Below are 21963 nucleotides of genomic sequence, written 5' to 3'. Positions count from 1 at the left end.
GCTGCAGCAGAGGGGTTAAATACATCATGTTGCCAGACAAAGGAACTGACAGTTCCCTGCACAATGCTATGCAGCACACATCTGCAAACTTGGTGCAGCATTTTGAACAGACCCATTTTGCAGACAAGCTGCTTTCTGTTACAGGTGCAATCTATAAAACACTCCCCTAAGGTTTTTCTACCTGTGAAAATATTGCCTTGCAACAAGAAATCTGTGGCTCCCCTATATTGGTAAAACATTTCTAGGATTTCCCATTATAATCAATGAAGAAACCACATATCAACCTGCTCAAGTTTAGAAAAGGGGCTGGTTAGAGAGACATATTTGTGCAAATATCATGCAATAACACTGCAAACATTTCATAAGAGACAAGTTGAGTGACCTGGAATTATTGTTGTAATGGAACCGAAATGCCCCATCCTTGCTTTGTAGTGTAGACAATGATCATAGTATTATATGCAATATCAAATAACAGTGCAAATTCAAGTCTGGTTATTACGGCACAATACAAAACACAGAACATCCTCTCCTTAAATGTCATGAGCAATGTAAGCCCACCATTGTCTTACAAAAGAGGAAATAATTGTATTTACCTTTAGGTGTATAAAGCAGCTGAAGAAATTGTTGAAGCAACAGAGAGAATGGTTTTATATCTAATACTCTTAGCAGCAATCTCTGTTGTGTTGCTTGAAATGTGCAACACAAAGTGATAGTATAGAGGAAGTGCTATACTACATTTCTGTCCAGGGTTGTCTGCAGCTGACAGGTCTCTGGGAAAGACAGCAAATGCTTCTTCTGTTGGATCCCTTGCTGAGCAGGCAATGTATGCGCACTCTCCTGGGCTGGGAGCAGGGGAGAATCAATACACCTCATCAGCTCAGAGGCTGCCAGAAGCAGTTAGCTGCAGAACACGCCTGGCTATGCTATGAATGAATCTCACACAACATGGCATAGGAGTGCTCTGCACACACCATGCATGTGCTCCTCTGCTCAGCCTTCTAGATTAATGACCTGGAACCTGCAGGCTGCACCCAGAATGAATAAAATGTGTGTGTGCCTGCATGTTGGAGCTACAGAGCAGCACCAGCGCACAATTCTCCTGATGCACTACGTAATTCATTTATGATCAATATGATTTAGATAATACAATCATTTGCTGATGTTGAATTTCCTTTGATAGAGAGAGCATCTTCAGGCGACATTTACAGCTCACTCTATTATGTTTCTTATCTAAACGACTGGAGAATTATTTAAGTAGCACTAATAACGATACACTTATTACATTTCATTGTGCCCTGCGTGCTCACAGTGTGTGTACAAGGCAGTAGGTGGCTGACGTGGCTAACAGGTACCATTACATACCGGTGACATTGGCAAAGCTTTTACCTAGACAAACACACAGTATTATAATTCCCACAACCCATGGAAACAATTCTTCCTAATATTCTGGGCAGGGGCATAGATAGAGAGGACTGGACCCCATAGCAAAAATATTACCCGACCCCTTCTGGTCACTCAGGCTCTTTCCTAATGTCAGACATGTTTAACAGAGATGTCTTACACATGAATAATAATAATAATAATAATAAACGGCAATAAAGTAATGCTGCGGTGCTACAATATGATGTCCATATTAGTTTCACTCTGAATTAATCAATATGTATTACAGGCTTCCTAGATACATACATCCCACATGTCAAATTAGCCAGAATCCTGATGGAGGGACTCCTGTCCGGTAAGTATAATTACATCCCACTAATGAAATAACCCTCCCCCCTATGGCTTAACCCTTACCCACCCAACACATGTGCCAAACCCTAAACTTCCTACCCCGCAGCCTAACCATAAGCCCCCTCAAAGCCCCCTGGTGTAGGGATTCCAGCATCGGCTCTTTATTGGTGTCAAGATACGGACACCTGTCTTGTGGTGGCAGTTTGGGATGCTGGCATCAATATTCTAACTACCAGCATCCCATCCGCATGGATGCTAACCACTTTCCGATTTGAGGGCATTGTTCAGATGGTACACCCAGGGATAAAGGTAGGTTTGATTTTGTCATCCCAAACCCCCCCCTTTTGGGTCCAAAAGTGGAAGATATTGAAAAGGTACTCTGCATCTGGGCAAGCAGAAGACATATCACACCCAACATGACAGAGAAGAGGATATGCTGCAGCAAGGAAATGTTTTACAGAAACCTGAAAAGCACAAGTAAACATCGCTTACTTAAAAAACTGACACCCAACAATATGGAAATATACAGTTATACAGACAGTGTGACCAGTTAAAGTGTGTGTCCAACCATTATGTCCAAACTGGACTAGCTAGCACCGAGCCCCTAGCCTTATGGTTATGCATGACAGACAAGAAAGAAGTTGTAAAACCCATAGTAAAAGGAATGAAAACTTCCATTTGCCTTACTTCTAAATTTAGGAGGTCCTAATATACTGTACACTTTTGTAGGCTTTCCATTAAAATGTCACACCATATACATGTTTACAGTACATCTGTCACTCTGTCCTCTCCCTCCATATCTCTTAGTGTCACTTTATATCTCTTTCACTGCCTCCTTCATATGTGTCACTGCACAATCCATATCTTCTTCAAAGGCCCTTACTGTATATCTCTCACTGTCCCCTACAGTATCTCTCTCACTGTCCCCTACATAGCTTTCTCACTGGCCCTTATATCTCTCTCACTGTCCCCTACATAGCTTTCTCACTGGCCCCGTCATATCTCTATCACTGTCCCCTACATAGCTTTCTCACTGGCCCTTATATCTCTCTCACTGTCCCCTACATAGCTTTCTCACTGTCCCCTTCATATCTCTATCACTGTCCCCTACATACACAGTAGCTATCTCACTGGCCCTTATATCTCTCTCACTGTCCCCTACATAGCTTTCTCACTGGACCTTATATCTCTCTCACTGTCCCCTACATAGCTTTCTCACTGTCCCCTTCATATCTCTATCACTGTCCCCTACATACACAGTAGCTATCTCACTGGACCTTATATCTCTCTCACTGTCCCCTACATAGCTTTCTCACTGTCCCCTTCATATCTCTATCACTGTCCCCTACATACACAGTAGCTATCTCACTGGCCCTTATATCTCTCTCACTGTCCCCTACATAGCTTTCTCACTGGCCCTTATATCTCTCTCACTGTCCCCTACATAGCTTTCTCACTGTCCCCTTCATATCTCTATCACTGTCCCCTACATACACAGTAGCTATCTCACTGGCCCTTATAGCTCTCTCACTGTCCCCTACATAGCTTTCTCACTGGCCCTTATATCGCTCTCACTGTCCCCTACATAGTTTTCTCACTGGCCCTTATATCTCTCTCACTGTCCCCTACATAGCTTTCTCACTGGCCCTTATATCGCTCTCACTGTCCCCTACATAGTTTTCTCACTGGCCACGTCATATCTCTCTTACTAGAGGAGATGTATCAAGAGAAGATGTAGAGGAGGCGTCCCCATGAAAACTCTGGCCATTCCCATGGGAATACTGGAGGGACGAAGTCTGCCGGGGGTGTGCGGCCGGCGTCACATGATGTCAGCCGCCTGCCCTGTCTTTTTCCCGGCACCCACAAATATAAGACATCTCAACTGGGTTATATTTGTAAGGCAGGAGAAATCAATCGATGGTCAGCGACCATCGAATGATTTCTCCTGCTGAGGGCACATGCCAGGGGATGTGTCTTTGTAACACTTCCTCTTGCATGGTTGCGAGGGGATACGATGGCAGGGGGCAGATTTTGCCATGGCTCTCTGGAACTCTGTAAGCTGCGAGTCAACCAGAATCAGTCCTAGTTTTTCTGCCTTGGATCTTCTGCTAGTGCATAATAATAAATAAAACAATATACACCAAACACGGTCACCGCACTGACAGTGCATCATAACTATGTATAGCATTGTCCTATATATATATTATACTGTAGTAGCAACACCATCATATCCTCTTTTATCACCAGTTGTGCTGACTACATAGTGAAAGGGAAAAACCAGTTAGCACATACAAGCATACACACATACATATAAGCATACACACAACGATGTATGTAACATGTGCTGGCTGCAAACCCCAACAGATCGGCAGCACTGTGTCTATCACAAGCACCATGCAGCACCCGGAATTTAGCAGAGATCCTCTTGTTCTGGGCCCAGACTCCCATAGGATAGGTTTCACACAGGAATGTGGGGGCTAACATTGAAGGACAGTGAAGCCGAATGCTGCACCCCGGCGGCTGTAATAGACAAAGCGCTGCTGATGTACGGGGCCTGCATGCTGCACCCCGGCGGCTGTAATAGACAAAGCGCTGCTGATGTACGGGGCCTGCAACCAGCACATGTGATACATAATTTACATCTATGCATGTATTTTTATATGTGCTAAATGGAACCCAGGAGCTGCACCTGCCGCTATTCACTACCTTTGTAAAGGGGCATACACAAGGGGTGATTTTCACCCCATTTCTAAGCGATCTGACTAGTTCAATTAGAAATGTAGCACTGATTGCTCCGTGTGTATAGCCCCAAGCAACAGCAATGCACAGTCCCACGTGTTGCCATCGCCCCCGGGTACCATGATATGTGTTGCGCGATCGTGTTTTAGCCTTCACTCAGCACAGGCTCCCCTGTCTCTCCGTGTGTACAGAATAGTGAGATCTCACCAAACATCTTCTGGGCAGACAGACCGGGGGGAAATAAACCCAGAAATCCATGGACTGGTGCTCATTGCAAAGGGAAGCTGTTATCCGGAGAGCTGCGCTGTGTGCTTCTATGTTCGTACATATGCGATTAGTATCGGCATATTGTGTGACGGCGTGTACCGTGTAAAGATTGGTACATCCTACCCTTACTGAACATACTACTGTAAAGAAGAAGGGTGATGGAGGAGAGGCCAGAGTTTGAGGTAGGAGTAAGGTGATGGAGGAGAGGCTATGGCCAGGGTGGTAGGGAAGGAGCACGGTGATGGAGTAGAGGCCAGATGGTAAGGTGATGGAGGAAAGGATATGGCCATGGTGTGAAGGCATGAGTAGGGTGATGGAGATGAGGCCAAGTGTGAGGGAAGGAGCAGGGTGATCAAGGAGAGGTTGGGATGTAAGGTAGGGGTAGGTTGATGGAGGAGAGGCTATGGCCATGGTGTGAGGGAATGAGTAGGGTGGTGGAGGAGAGGAAAGGTCAGAGTGTAAAGTGATGGAGGAAAGGATATGGCCAGGAGGGAAGGACTAGGATGATGGAGGAGAGGCTGGAGTCTGAGGTAGGAGTATGGTGATGGAGGAGAAGATATGGCATGGGTGTGAGGGAAGGAGCATGGTGATGGAGGAGAGGCCAGAGTATGAGGTAGGAGTAGAATGGTGGAAGAGAGGCTGGAGTGTGAGGTAGGAGTAAGGTGATGGAGAAGAATATATAGCCAGGGTGTGAGGGAAAGAGCAGGGTGATAGAGGATATGGTATGAGTAACAGGATATGGAGGACAGGATATGGCAAGGGTGTGAGGGAAGGATCAGGATGATGGAGATGAGGCCTGAGTGTGAGGGAAGTTGCAGGGTGATGGAGGAGAGGCCAGGATGTAAGGTATGAGTAGGGTGATGGATGAGAGCCTGGTGAGGTAGGAGTAAGGTGATGGAGAAGAATATATAGCCAGGGTGTGAGGGAAAGAGCAGGGTGATAGAGGAGAGAATGGAGTGTGAGGTAGTAGTAAGGTGATGGAGGAGAGGATATAGCCAGGGTGTGAGGGAAAGAGCGGGGTGATAGAGGAGAGAATGGAGTGTGAGGTAGTAGTAAGGTGATGGAGGAGAGGATATGGCCAGGGTATGAAGGAAGGAGTAGAGTGCACCCAGCGCCTACTAGTATTTTCAGATTCATGACATTGCTGCACTGGAAGATATCGTTGTAGAGGAGCTGAAAGGGAGTAGTTGCCAGGAGTGTAAAGCTGATGCAGAGCACGTAGGATGGAGCAGTAGTAATACTAATAAAAATAATGTGTATGTGAACTTGTATATGTTAGCAATTAAAATGAGATTGAGGATGATGGGAACCTGGGTAACATTGAATGACAGTGTCCTATGTAAAATTGTGTCATCCCAAGTCGTATTTAAGAATGATGGTTTTAAATGGTTCCAACTGTAAGGAGAGCTTTGTTTAGCTAATAGATATCCATGTTGCTAATCCCACTCTTTTTCTGTCTGCAGTGTGAATTCACAAGCTGCAGGCTCTGCCGTCCTCGAATGCCACACACCATATAATATAAATCTCCTGGTATTTGAGCTATTGACTATGATAAATAACAGTCTTGCTTTGCTTTTGGCAACATGGAACTGCATCAGTCACTGACAATGCTGAAAGTTGAAAGGCTTAATGCAGGTGTAGATTACTAACATCCAGATTGTCAATATTGCACACATAGTAGTGGGTTAAGTACTACTGCAATGTTACATGTTACAATCTGTTTGGTAGGGATGGTGATAATATGCAGAGAAAACATACTGTATAAGGTAACAAGTATTTTTTAGTGGGGCCACGGCTGAGCAGGAGTGAGAGGCAGAGCTCCCCGGACACACCTGTCCAGTTACACTGACTGATCTGCTGGGATCCGGCAGATCAGTCAGTGAAAAGATCTGTATCTTTTAGGCGGCTCGCCGGTTCACTTTGAAAGAAGGGGTAATTTGACAACAGCAAAGCATAATTTGTTTTACAATCATTTATTGCCAATTTTTTTTTCTTTTTTTTTTAAAAACGGTGAGCTGAACAAATAAGAACATACATAACCGAGTAAAACACTGATCGATGGCTGGTTGCAGAATCACCATCTATGGCGTCTGCACCGATGGCCATCCCTAGCAGCAGCAGCCTTATTATTCTTTCTTTTACCTGCAGTAGCAGCACTGTAGCAGCACTGTACTCAGTCTCCTGAGTTAGTACACCTCAGGTGGCAGTGCTGAGCATAGGCAAATGCATTGTAATGAAAAACGAAATTGAAAGTAAAAGAACGACGGATCACCTTTTTGGGATCGGCGGCTCTCTCAGTTTTTTATGGGATCCGTTCAAAAGACCCGCTTCATTCGCAAACGACCCATCTCTAGTTACAAGGGCGCTGCACTAGCAGGGCATCGCTCCAGGCAGCTGACAGGACTCCCGTGTATCCACAGCGTCGGTGGAATAGACACATGGTGCGTTACGTCCGGCAGCACTGGGAGCATCAGTGGCAGCACTGTGGAGTGGCAGCAGGTGTTGGGCGGCCTAGTGCACCCATGTTTGGAGGAGGCTGGCTGGGCTGGATGGCACCTTCGGCTGGGGGTTATTTCTCAGCGCAGTAGTGGTGTGAAGTGGAGTGCTTAGTCTGGACCTGCAAAGTGGTGCACAAAGTTTAAAGCGCAATACAAATTATTACAGGCGTTATACTCTGGATGCTGCGTATGATCCCACACTGGGTGCATCACAGCATTATATGGTGGAATTCTGTAAGACTCTGTTAAACTCTATACAGTATCTTTCACCTTTTGGTTTTCCTGTTTCAATCCAGAATCTTTATTAGGGTAAAAAAAAAACAGTGAAAAACCCCATGTCGACCTCGCGACCTGTTGACCTAACCCTTGTCGACCTAACGCATTTGTACCTGAATTTTAATGTCCGGAATTTGGGTGTGGATCGTATTGTCGACCCAACTTAGGTTGACAGTTATTAGGACTGTCAACCTAAGTCAGGTCGACAATACGATCCACACCCAAATTCAGGACATACAGTAAAAAATTAATTATCAGATGTTGAAGACAGACTACGCAGAAACAACATAAGGCTTGTAGGGATGCCCAAGAGAGCAGAAGGGCTCGACGTTCCAAAATTTGTGGAGCAGCTGTTGTGTGATAATTATGAGGCTACATCCTTTTCAGGTCTATTTGTAGTTGAAAGGACACACAGGATACCACCCAGGCCCTTTCCACCGGGTGCTCCCCCCACAAAATGATTATTAAAATGCTTAGCTTTCAGGATTTTACCCGGGGTGGGAGGGAGGGGAGCCGCAGCCTGGCAGCCCATAGGTAAAAACCGCCACTGGATATATTTATATTATATATTTTATTTAGGACACTTCTAAAGGTATAGAATAGATCTAATGGTTCACTTTTGTTTGGCTTGGCAGTGACCTCCTGGCACAGTGTGATGTTACTCCACTTTTTGGCAGCTAGCATTCTTAAGTCATTTTCATCACACATTCTCCCTAATGTACATGTGACAGTAGGTAAATGTAACAATACTACCCCAACCTAGCAGCAGAAAAGAGCATTTTAATATATGCATGGGATTAAAGAGAGGCTATAGGCTATAGCAATAACTGAGACCATTTAGGCTCTGTTCATAAACCCATATTAATCTCTGGATCACACACTGAATTGGGGGAAAAAACAGCTTTCTCTCCCTCTTTCGTCATCAAATGCATTCAATACTTATAGCAAGCCCATTGATAAACCAATGTATAAGTATACCTCCAGCTTCATTATTTCACTTCGCCCACAATGTGCTACAGTTCCTATTACACCGGCACAGGCCTCTTTTCTCCAAGACCTTGGCATTTAAAAAAAGAAAAAACACAGAAGCAGTCATGGGAAGCGAGCAGGCCAGGAATGATTTTCATCCTGTAACCCCAGCAATCCCTTACCCACCTGCCCACCCCCAGTTACAAAGAGAAAACAAATATAAGTGGTACACAACAGACGGCCCTGCACTTGGAAGGACAGAACGGTCGATCCTCACTTTGGAGGTTATTCTGGTTGGTGCGTAAATTTCCGAATACTTTCGGAGCGGACGGCACGCCACGCTGTGCGGACATCGTACGAAGAAACGCCCACCGGTCCTCCGCATTCGGACGGACTCACAATTTAAGAAGAGGGCGTGTTTACGGACAACATCCAAACCTTGCGTGTGCGGTGGACACACACATATTCTGCACGGTCTTACAGCGTCTGCACGGTCTTACCGCGTCAGAACGGACGGGAACCTGCCCGTACGCACCGATGCGGTGTATTATCGCAAAACTCACCACTATTATCTGAACTCACAAATTGGTCACATGACCCACTTATGCAATTAGGCAACCTCATTAAAAAGTGTTTGTTTGGAATTGGAATCAATTAAATCCTAATAGATACTTAAACACATTACTACCACATTCATTACAGACATTAACCCTTAAATCATGTGAAGTGCTATTTAGTAATTGTCACCCCTTTATCTAGGTTTTATGTATGCATATTATATCATAATTGCACGTGAAATGCAATATTCTACAATGTGCTAATTATTACTAACACATACTAAAGGAAACTTAACAACAGTTATAAACACAGTGTGTGTGTGTATTTTGTTGTTTGGATAATGTTAATTGCTCTACAATTATAGTACATTTGTGTATTGCAAGGATGTGCACACTACAATAACATACATCTATATACAGTATGTACCTTTTGCTACTGAAAAATATTCTAAACAATTTACACATATACTGTTTAATGTAAAAAAAAAACACACAGACAACTTCTAACTGTGAGCAACTATTTATTTTTGAAACAAAATATTGAAAAGTAAAAAATGTCAAAAAAAAACTTTACAGCAGCAGGTCTGTTAAGTCCTGCAGGTCTGCCAGGACCAGGTGCAGGTGCTCCCTCAGTCGCAGGAGGACCCCACGGACACCCTCATCTGCTTGGGTAGGCTCATCTGTGGGCATGTTAAAGGGGGTAAAATTAGTAATGATATTCATGAATACATTTAACATAGTCATACATAAATCTAATAAATGCAAGGTGACATGTTTATATATATATATATATATATATATATATATACTGTATATATGTATATAGAGACATATATAAATATATATGACACATACATACATATATACATACATGCATACATACTAAATGTAAAGCCTTTTTTTGTCCCTCTACCCTTCACTCTGTAGAAGACCTCACAGTCATAGTGTTCCTTCTGAATCCCAACCCACCCATGACTAAGCTATGAGAAGCATGTAATGAGCTCCACCAATAACAACTCATCAAAAAACGCTCAGTGTCTGCTCTCTGATGCAACGTGGCATGGGACTTAGTCAACTCTCAGGAATGCACAGTACACTTGTGCAATCATGGATGGCTTGGCTGCTGATGGTCTGCTCCATAAATCATTGTCATATTGCCAGTTAGGTGAAGCCAGGGCCGGTGCAAGGCACCGGAGCGCCCCAGGCGAGTCGGGGTGGGGGCGCCCCGGTGCCGGGGGGGTGTTATGGTACCTGTGTAAAAAAACTTGCGTCCCCGGTGTCCCTGCTGAGTGCTGGTGCGTGCAGGGGTGTCCGTGCCGCCGGGGGAACCTGCGGCGCTGTTATTGTGTATAAGCTGGCCGCGGCCGGCGGGGTCCCTACAGTGAATAGAAAATAACTAGCGCTTCCCATGCCGCCGCGCGCATAGCGCTAGTTATTTTCTATTCACTGTAGGGACCCTGCCGCGGCCAGCTTATACACGATAACAGCGCCGCAGGTTCCCCCGGCGGCACGGACACCCCTGCACGCACCAGCACTCAGCAGGGACGCCGGGGACGCAAGTTTTTTCACAGGTACCACAGTTCGCTCACCCATGCTGGGGGTGAGGGCGAACTGCCTAGAGCTGCCTAGTGGTGGCGCCGGCCCTGGGTGAAGCTGCAGAACTAACCCACTCCCATGCACAAAATCATTATTAAGACAAAATAAACCAACAATTATGTTTGCAAAAATACATGCCAACCACAAGGGGTGGCTAGCTAGAGGAGGGCCCAGGGGCACTGACCACTTGTGACTCCATTCTAAGCCACGCCTGTCCATACTCCATTTATGCCATACTTAATCTAGTTTAGAAATATCAATCAACTATAAACTCTATTCACCTATATGAGGCTACAGATTGTACGCTTGTAGCAGGGGCATGTAACCCTAAAGTGAGCAAGTCATCCCTTTAATCCAGGATCCAGATTAACTACACAGGTTCTGAGGCAGTTAAAATCGAGCTGAAAGCCATCCCCAGAACCTGTGTAATTAAGATGTGTCCCGGATGAAAGGGATGACTTGGTCACCCTATCTAACCTCTAAGTGTGTCTGTTGCTACCCACTTTGTTTTATTACTTTATACTATTGTAAAACACAATTGATTCACCAGTGCTACATCACAAATAGTAGTCCAAAAAATGAGTAATGATGCATTATGTATACATACCACTTTCATCCACCTGCACCACCTCACAGGCCTCCTCCTCCTCCAGCTCAACCTCCTCCACTTCATCCCTGGCCTCCTCCACCACCTCCTCCTCCACCTCCTCCGCCACCACCTCCTCCTCCACCTCCTCTGCCACCACCTCCTCCTCCGCTTCCTCCGCCACCACCTCCTCCTCCACCTCCTCCTCCGCCACCACCTCCTCCTCCATCTTCTCCGGCACCTCCTCCCGGGCCTGCCCCGCCTCTGCCTCCTCCCGGGCCTGTCGTGCTCGATCCCGTGCTGTGTTGGAGAAAAGAACGATTAGTGCCAATTAAGGGTCATTGGGGCAGATGTATTAAGCCTTAACAAGAGATAAATGCAAGGGTGATAAGGAGAGATAAATGTCCAGCCAATCAGCTCCTTACTGACTTTTTTCAAACACAGCCTGTAACATGGCCATTATGAGGTGATTGGATGGACGTTTATCTCTCCTTATCACCCTTGGATTTATCTCTTGTTAAAGCTTAATACATCTGCCCCATTGTATGCATCGCAATCAATAATTCTATAGAATTACATATTATATCCACATGACTGCATGTCAAAGAGGAAGTAGCACACATATAGTGTATGCCATTTTAAACTCATGATCAGCCAGTTTACCTTATTGACTTTAAAAAGTTAATTTAAGCAATCATTTAAAAATGTGCATTTATTGTGTAAACACTCACATTGAGCTATCCTGCCCCTTATTTGCTGGAGCAATTCTGGCTGTCGCCTCCGGAGGTCTGACCATCGCCTCTCCAGCTGGGCGATGCTCCTCCGCACCTGGGTGCGGGCGAATATTCGTCGGCGGGCCGCAGCATAAGCACTGCGCTTCTGCCTATTTCTTATAAAAGGCCCCGCACGGCCCAGCTTACTCTCCATAACGGAGACCAGTGCCCTAAGCTCCGCAGGCGAGATTGGGGCTGCTCTCCCATAGACCGCCATCTTAGCAATGGCGCAATACAAGCAATCATGTCCTGGAATTGGTTGTTCAGAGTGAAATTTATTAATAACTTTATTGATCATTTTTACATTAACAGCGTGTATGCGCCACAACAAACGGCTAAAACATTGCATGGCAAAACAACCTTGGCAGTACTTAGTATATTCAAAACAGACAGGGTGAAAGAAGTTTGAAAACCAATATAATCACCAAACATGGCAGAAAACGACAGGTGAAATAGTGTGCCACAATATACAGTTACACATATCTGTACAAGGTACTACATTAGTCAGCCTTATTGTTCAGAAAGCAATACACCACTAACATACAAAATAGTGCTTTACCTACGTAGGATGTCTGTGTCCTTGCAACCACCACTGCCTCAGAGAGCCCCCAGAAGACATTCTGCCTGGACTGCTGTGGGCTCTGAAAGGAAAAAAATTACAGAGGGCATCAGACACATTCCCCAAGTGGTCACACTGCAAAACTCATATGCTGCTCTTGCAGGGTTGGAATGTATGACCAACATAGGCAATAAAGAACAGGAAGATATGTGGACTTCTACCTCTACTAACTGTAGGACCAGTAAAATTTCACCTCCAAAAAGGACTGCACTTCTTTTGGGAGATTCCATCATTAGAGGAGTTAATCTGGGAAATGCTACTCAAGTAAAGAAACAAGTAAGGTGCTTACCTGGAGCCACAGCTCCAAGAGATAAAGAACGCATGCTAAGAATTGTAAAGGCAGCTAGAAAAGATGGGGAGATGGATGTCATCGTCCACCTAGGCACAAATGACCTGGTTAATGCTGAAGTCATGGCCGTAAAAGATGAATTTAGAAAGTTAGGAACTGCTCTAAAACAGGTGGCAACCACTGTAACTTTTTCAGAAGTATTGCCAGTACACCAAGGGGAAGATAGAACTCTGAGAATCAGAAACTTCAATGTTTGGCTAAGGAATTGGTGCAATGAGGAGAGATTTGGATATTTAGGTCAAAGTCAAGCTACCTGGCAAGACAGAGCCTTATATAAAAGTGATGGCCTGCACCCATCTTCAAGGGGAACGAGAATATTAAGTGAGAAGTTTGGAAGCTTCATAAGCAACTATTTAAACTAGCAGAGGGGGGCAGTGAACCAAATGAAGAAATCTGCTCCCCCAACCTAGAGGTATTGTCTCAGCAGGAAAATGGAACAGGAAGCCTATCCACTGCAACAAAAGATAATACCAATCAAAACCGAATAGATATAGGCAGAAAGATGAACATAGCTAGCAGCAGGAGAAGCACAAACACAATTTTAAGAGCTATGTGTGCAAATGCTAGAAGCTTAGGAAATAAAATCCCAGAACTAATTGCAATAATGACAAGGGATGAACTGGATATTGTGGCTATTACAGAGACATGGTGCAATGAAAATCATGACTGGGACATAGCTATACCAGGATATACTTTATTTAGGAAGGACAGAATGGGAAGAATTGGGGGAGGGGTTGCAATATATGTGAAAAAAAGTATAAAGACTACCTTAATACAAAGTATTGAAGAAAAAACTGAGGCCCTTTGGGTGACCATAGAAACAGGGGAGAAGGCGATTTTTCGTATAGGGGTGATCTACAGACCACCAGGTCAGGAAGAGGAACTTGACAAGAGCCTATTGCAGGACATCAATAAAATGGCATTAAAAGGAGAGGTGATAATCATGGGAGACTTTAATCTACCTGATGTAAACTGGGAGCTGCCTGTTGCAAGTTCCACCAGAAGTAGGGACATGCTGAATTCCTTGCAAGGAGCATCCCTCCAGCAATTGGTGAGGGAGCCCACTCGTAAGGACGCAATATTAGACTTAATACTTACAAATGGTGACAGAATATCTGACATAAATGTGGGTGAAAACCTGGGATCCAGTGACCATCAAGCAGTATGGTTCAAAATAAAGACAGAGACTGACTCATCGCACACAAAAACAAAGGTGTTAGATTTTAGGAAGGCTGATTTTGTAGAGATGGGAAACTCTGTAAGGGATTCTTTGGCAGAGTGGAGGAACTTGGAAGGAGTGCAGGATAAGTGGGAAAAATTAAAAAGTGCAATTCTAAAAGCAACAGAACTTTGTGTCAAAAGAGTTAGAAAAAACACACGAAAAAGGAAGCCATTGTGGTTTGCAAAAGAAGTAGCAAGTATTGTGAAAGCAAAAAAGTTGGCCTTTAAGAAATTTAAGAAGACGCAGAAGAATGAGGACAAAGAGGTGTATCTTGTTAGACAGAAGGAGGCTAAGAAGGTAATCAGATGTGCAAAAGCACAGGCTGAAGAGAAAATGGCCCAATCAGTGGGTAAAGGGGGGAAAACTTTTTTTAGGTATATAAGTGAAAGGAGAAAAACAAAAAGTGGAATAATAAGACTAAAGACAGAGAGTGGAAGTTTTCTTGAGGGGGACAATGTAATAGCAGATAATATTAATAATTATTTCTGCTCAGTATTCACTGCTGAAAGAGAGGGGAAGGGGCCACAATTAAGTTGCAAGTATAGTCAGAAAACTGAGGGAGAAACAAGTACATTTACAGAGGAGAAAGTCCTCACAGAACTCTCAAAACTGAAAGTGGATAAATCAATGGGGCCAGATGGGATACATCCAAGGATACTAAAAGAGCTCAAAGGGGAGCTGGTAAAACCAATAACAGAATTATTCAACCAGTCACTAGCTACTGGAGTAATCCCAGAGGACTGGAAAACAGCGAATGTAGTCCCACTGCACAAAAGCGGAAGCAAAGAAGAGGTAAGCAACTATCGACCAGTGAGCCTTACATCAGTATTAGGGAAATTGATGGAAACACTCTTAAAAGAAAGAGTTGTAGAATATCTCAAAACCAGCAATTTACAGGATCCAAAACAGCATGGGTTTACTGGGGGAAGATCATGTCAAACAAATCTTATTGACTTTTTTGACTGGGTGACTAAAGTAATAGATCAAGGTGGGGCTGTAGATGTAGCTTATCTAGACTTTAGTAAGGCTTTTGACACTGTCCCACATCGCAGACTGTTAAATAAACTTGAAAGCTTGGGATTGGATTCTAAGATAGTTGAATGGATAAGAGCATGGTTGCAGGACAGAAAACAGAGAGTTGTAGTAAACGGAGTACAGTCAAAGGAGGGAAAGGTTACAAGTGGAGTACCCCAGGGATCTGTACTTGGACCAGTGCTTTTTAATATCTTTATTGGTGATATTGCAAATGGAATTGAGGGTAAAATGTGCCTTTTTGCAGATGACACAAAGGTATGCAACAGGGTAGACACACCAGGAGGGGTAAAACAAATGATTGATGATCTAGGAAGATTAGAGGAATGGTCAAGAGCATGGCAACTACAGTTTAATGCCAAAAAATGCAAAATCATGCACTTGGGTTGCAAAAATCCAAAGACTAAATATAGTATAAATAGCACTATAATGGAAACTACTGAGGAAGAGAGGGATCTAGGTGTCACTATTGTAGGGGACTTAAAGGCAGGTAGGCAATGTAACAAAGCAATGAAGAAGGCAAGTCAGATGCTTGGTTGCATAGGGAGAGGTATCAGCAGTAGAAAGAAAGAAGTAATAATGCCACTGTATAGGTCATTGGTACGACCTCATCTAGAGTATTGTGTTCAGTTCTGGAGGCCATATCTCCAGAAGGATATAAATACATTAGAGACTGTACAAAGAAGGGCAACTAAAATGGTGCATGGCCTACATCACAAAACGTACCAGGAAAGACTAAAAGATCTTAATATGTATACTTTAGAGCAGAGAAGGGAAAGGGGGGACATGATAGAAACTTTCAAATATATCAAGGGTTTTAACAAGGTACAGGTGGGAGACATTCTTCACAGGAAGAGGAGCAGCAGAACACGAGGACATGCACTGAAACTAGAGGGAGGAAGATTCAGGGGAAATTTGAGGAAGAATTACTTCACAGAAAGAGTAGTAGATAAGTGGAATAGCCTCCCATCAGAGGTGGTAGAGGCAAATACAGTAGTACAATTTAAACATGCTTGGGATAGGCATATTGATATCCTTACAAAAAAATAAGGTTTAAATATGGTTTGAGGTAACATGTTTAAAAAAGGGGCAGACTAGATGGGCCAAGTGGTTCTTATCTGCCGTCAAATTCTATGTTTCTACCTTTTCCCATTCCCATGGTGCCATTTATGTACCTAGCATCAAGGCAGTATTTATAGGCCTATCACATGTGATTTGGATGCAAGCAGTGATTACTAATGCATGAGTTGTGGACTGGATTAACATATGGAATGGGTTAGTGTCATTTGTATATGACATACCAAACAAGTGCACAGTACAAATGAACATTCACATATAGATTTTGGGAGAAATTTACTAAAGGAAATGTGTAAAAAATAGGTGTAAAAATAGGTGTATTTGTATCCAGAAATACACTTATTTTTGACATTTTCTATCCCGAAAATATGGCAATTCGTATTGATGTGCTATCAATACGAATTGCCATATTTTCGGGATAGAAAATGTCAAAAATAAGTGTATTTCTGGATACAAATACACCTATTTTTACACCTATTTTTTACACATTTCCTTTAGTAAATTTCCCCCTTTATGTCTGGCCAAAGTTGTAGGTGTTTATTGGTGTTCAAATCTGGCAATGAGTACAAAATCAGACTTGGAAAGTATGCCTGGTTTTGTACATTTGTTTGTCCGCTGGTATGGGCGTGGCCTAAGCGCCACACGGTGTACGTAGCCGTACAGAACGCAGCCGCACAGAACGCAGGGTGGGGCTGATGTACGCCTATTACATCAATGTGTATATATAGGTGTGCACAAAATACAACTTTGTGCTGAAAACATGTCTGCTTCTCAATCAGAGGGAGAACAGGGGCTTCAGCGCCTCCTAGCTCGCCTGGACTCTATCACCTCCAATGTGGCCCTCACCAGAAACCAGACATTGGGAGGTGAGCAGCTGGCCAATCTACAGCTGCTCAACCTACAGCTGGGCCATCTTCTGCCTCAGCAGAATCATTGGGAACACAGCAGGTGGCTTCCCAAGAGAGTAGCCTGGCCAGCACTTCATGTACAGCGACTGGTGGGCGTGGCCGTGGGCGTGGTCGAAAGAGGCCAACAGAGGAACCAACCAGCAGGAACATGGCATTCGAACCGCAGGAGCTTGCCATACTGGTACCCCGTGCACGGGATTGGATAGAGTGTCCACAGGAGAGGTTGACACACACAAGGAGATGGAAGATTTGGGAGGACATAACTGTGGAGGAGATTAATGCGGTAGCTCCACAAGTTCGTGAGATGGAGCACGTGAAAAAGAGGCAAGTTCAAGTGTGTTACATTTGAGCAGAACAAGACCAGTAATGTTTTTATTAGATGTTAGATGGAGTTGGTAAATGGTCGGTTACGTTGCTAGGAGCAACAGACATGATTGCCATGTCACTTTTTCTATATTTATTGTAGGGTGAGTGTGAATGTTTCTTCTAAGTGTTGGTTTTATAGTTTAACATAATGTAAGTTATGTTGAATGAAGCACACGTTGAAATCTGTAGCAGATTACAATGCGTGCTACATCAAACGTCAGGGGTGACATGTAATAATATGTAAACTTTGGTTGCAGGTGGCATGACTTCAAAACCAACCTCGAAAAGAAAATGACCAAATGGTGGGAACACAGCCACACCTCTGGGGCTGGCCCCATGCCAGGCCGCCTGAAGCTCACCCCCTGGAGGAGATTGCTGAGGCCTGCATTGCAATTGAGGGGGGTGAGCAACATGGATAGTGAGGCCCCAGTGGAAGTGTTTGCGGCTGATTTAGAAGGTAATTTGTTTGCATGGCATAAGTAGTTTGTACTAATTTTATCAGAATGTGTTGTAATTGTAAGTTTCTCTTTCAGCATAATCCCCACCGTGCCGCAGTTAAACTCTTGAGGAGGCGGAGGAGTCAGTGCCACCTGCCACACGTGCCAGCCATGTGCATCAGCAGGAGTCAACGGCCACACAGGATTTGGACAGGTGGGTGCAGATGCTTGGGTAGATTCGCCAGCAGGGAGATTTAGCATCAGAGCGGCTGCGTAGGACCGAGGAGGTCATGCAGGGTATTGCCAGCACCCAGAAGACCATCGCTGCCACCCAACAGGCCATGGCTGCCACCCAGCAGTCCATAGCTGGCAGCCTGCAGGTGTTGGCAGAGGAAGCCCTGCACCAAAATGACCTCCTCCTCTGCCATAACGAGCTTGTGGCGGAGCTACTTACCACCAATAGGGCCCTATTGTCAGCCGTTTCTGGTGCATTCCCTACACCAGCACTCCCTGCTGGCAGAAGGGGAATACCATCCCCCTCTTCCACAGCATCTGCTCCACCATCCCAACGTGGCCGTGGCCGTGGCCGAGGAGCTGCTGCACGTGGCAAGGACCCTACCAGGGCCAAACGGGCCAGAAAATGAACGTGTCTCTGCATTAATCTCCACCCTTATGTCTTCCCAAATCTTTCATTTAGCTGTGTGTGTCAGCTTCATGTGTGCAACCCAATCCCGTGCACAGGGTACCCACATTTGCCCTCGGTTCGAATGTTTTGTTTGGTTCCCCTGTTGCCCTCTTTCGGCTACCATTACTGTCTGCTGTACTTGAAGTGTTGGTGCTATACTTTTGTTGTGAAGCCACCTGATGTGTTCCTAATGATTCTGCTGTGGCTATGTATGAAAATAATACATTTTTGTACATTTTTGTTTGTTTGTAAAATTCCTGTTATGGTACCTTTAATTTTTGGCATGTGCCAAATAACATGCTCTTAAAATTTTATGTTTTCCCTAACTGTAATAAATTTTTCATTTGATCCCCAAATGTGTGCTGTTATTGGTGAATGAAAAAGTGACATGGATATTTATATTAGTGATAGCAAGTTCTGTCCATTGCTTGCAGTGTAAATGTGTATAAAAAATACAGCCGTACTTTCAGCATATATTTGTGTGTTTTGTAATGGTCCATTTAAGCTGCAATGGTTCCAATTGAAGCAATGACGAGAGTGTAATTAATGAGTAATGAATAGAGTAGTGGATTGTATTGTGTTCAGCTGACATTGGTTCAGGTGCGGCCGTACTAATTGGGCATTCCGAATGCCTAGCGCATGACCGAGTGGTGTCCGCAAAGCAATACTTGCTTATGGAGACCGCATATTTTCCACCTTTTGGTTCGTTTGCAGTCTGTGTTCTGTCCGAATGCACGCCTACCAGAATTAGTGCACTCCCTCGTGTACGCCCATGTTTACGCCCAGTTTAGCCCACTTTGAAACTACGCCCCTGTGTACTTCCGAATGACGCCCATATTACGCCCATATTTCCCGAGTGAATGCGGTGCACTTTTCTGTACGGTATTAGTGAGAATGAGTACGGAGACTTTGCGTGGCACATGCGCATAGCGTTGCCCACGCATGCGCAGACGGCTAAAAAACGCCATCCGAAAGAATTCAGAAAATTACTCATCGACCAGAATAAGGCCCTTTGTGACACCCATACCCAGAGTTAGTGCGCTTAACATACAGAAAACTGCAGGTCCTCTGTTATGCCCATCAGATCTGTCATTTGTAATGCCAGATCTATAAGAAACAAGACTGCAACAATTGCTGACTTTATTGAAACGTCAGATCTAGCCTGTATTACAGAGACTTGGATGGACGAAAATGCAACACATATCTTGGAAGCTGCAGTCCCAACAAAGTTTTCTGTCATACACAACCCAAGACTGGAATGCAGGGGAGGCAGGGAGGCCATCTGCTTCAAAAAAATTACTCAAACTTAGGGTCCGCCCAATGGAAAGCACTCGCTCATTTGAGTGCATTGCTGCCTGGAGTTAGACAGGATTAGGTTTCGGGGTATTCATTGTTTATCGCCCCCCTGGAGATGGAAAATGATTTCTACAAGAACTTGCAGACACTGTTGCTGGAGCATCAAAGGTGGCTCATTCTCTGGAATTTCAATGCATGGGTTCCTGACGTGCTCTCCAGTGTTGCAAGTAAGGGGGTACTGTGTGGTACGGAGTACCTGTAAGAAATATGTTGCAGGTACGCAGTACCACTTACCCCCTGACCCACTGTCAATTCTATTTTTATTTTAAGTCTAAATATAATGCATCCGCAGCACGCCCACCCAGCGTTATGATTGGTGCTGTATGCAGCTACCGGTTACTGCTGATTTAGCCTGTCACACTGACAGGCATCAGCGGCGCCGGCAGCATGAAGAACAGGCTCCACAATTGTAAGCACTAGCTGCCCGGCTCTCCCCCAAGCAAGAGGCAACCCACCCCCAGTCATTCCCTGTTTCTCATTCCCTGTCTCCTGATGCCACGCCACTATTGTCATTTAGTCACTCCTCTAGCTTTGTGTGACTACGCCCCCCTCATGACACATGGCCACGCCCATTTTTGGTGGAGGCTATCAGTACCACCAAGAAAAAAATTCTACTTGCACCACTGGTGCTCTCACACTTTGGCCAAGACCTTCTGTGCACAATGAATGGTCTGGGCTTCACACCAATAATTATTTCTGCCACACATAACAGTGGTCACACTCTAGGTATTGTCTTTCAGCTTGGAAAATAAACTCAGTCACGTGGACAGACCTCAACTCCCTTTAGTTCTTAATTGCAACCCCCCAAAATAGATCTTTGCCAATGGAGCTGACCAGGTATCGCCCTAGGAGGGGTAAGACTCCACAGGCTCATGCAGCAAATATGAATCTCTCTGCATTAATGAGCTCAAGAGAAGGAGGCGTAAAACTGGAAGACAATGGAGGAAGACGAGATAAAACTAACCAAGCATACTGAGGAATATCAATCGACAATCAACAATAAGCTGTAAGAAGTCAGAGTTCCTGTCAACTGAGATCTTGGCAGCAAACAAGAGGCCTGCTCAACTTTTCTGCACAGTGGAAATGCTTTGCAAGCCAGCATGTCTGCAGCCTGATGAAAAACTCTCCCAGGCAAGATGTAATGAGTTTGCAAAAGTCTTTTCAGATAAAATATCTGCAAAATGTTACAGTTCTGAGAGAAAACCCAAACAAAGGTTACTGGTTAGGACAGGCCACAATCCCAAACCTGCCTCTGTTAATCCCTCCAGAGATTATAGGCACCTGCAGAGCTAAGACTTCACCTATAATAGCCACGTTTGAAGGGGCAAATTAGGTCTGCCCCAACTCCGGTACACCAGGCCTTGCAGGGAGACAAGGTACCCAAGAGGTACCTCCAGAGAGGACAAAAGGAGGACTAACTAAAACCCGTAAAAATGGGAAACTTAACAAAATGTGGCACAGCTGTCCCCCATGGGAAAGGATCCTCTATTAGTCCAATGTACAAATATCTACTAAAGCAGGTCTACTAACAAAGGTCGTAAAGTAGGAAACAGTGATACAATTTCCTACGAAACTACTATAACTGCAACAATGCATGAACGTGTAAAACATATCAATAATTCCTTTAAGATGTGCACATGCATGCAACAATGCATGAAGATATTCAGAATCAGGATGATAACCTACGCAGTGCTGTTGGAAAGATTCTGCATGAAAGAGAGACAATATAACTCCACATAGATGATGCTGCACATTCGACCGTGAGAAAATCAAGAAATAGCAGTAAGATAACTTCCATGGATGGAACGAAGGGATCTACTAGGCCAGGACCAAGACTCTGAACTCCGACAGGACTGGAAGTAATGGCTCTCTGACACAGGCAGGATTTCAGACACACGGCAGGTGATAGAAATTTTCAAA

General features: G+C 44.5%; 1 protein-coding gene across 2 annotated transcripts in view; it reads right to left on the bottom strand.

The window, feature by feature from the left end:
* RPH3A (rabphilin 3A) overlaps positions 1-1032 on the bottom strand; it is a 231623-nt gene extending 230591 nt beyond the window's left edge. The window contains exon 1 of one of the 2 annotated variants that reach the window (XM_083151441.1): positions 594-1032. The gene's annotated coding sequence lies outside the window, so the exon portion shown is untranslated. The remainder of the gene's footprint in view (positions 1-593) is intronic. The other variant, XM_083151442.1, reaches the window with a different exon arrangement.
* Positions 1033-21963: the final 20931 nt, after the last annotated feature.

Source organism: Crinia signifera, chromosome 1, assembly GCF_055691185.1.
Source record: "Crinia signifera chromosome 1, ASM5569118v1, whole genome shotgun sequence".
NCBI classification, from domain to species: Eukaryota; Metazoa; Chordata; class Amphibia; order Anura; family Myobatrachidae; genus Crinia; species Crinia signifera.
Note: the sequence above shows the minus strand (reverse complement) of the source record. Positions and strands in the feature narration are given on the sequence as shown.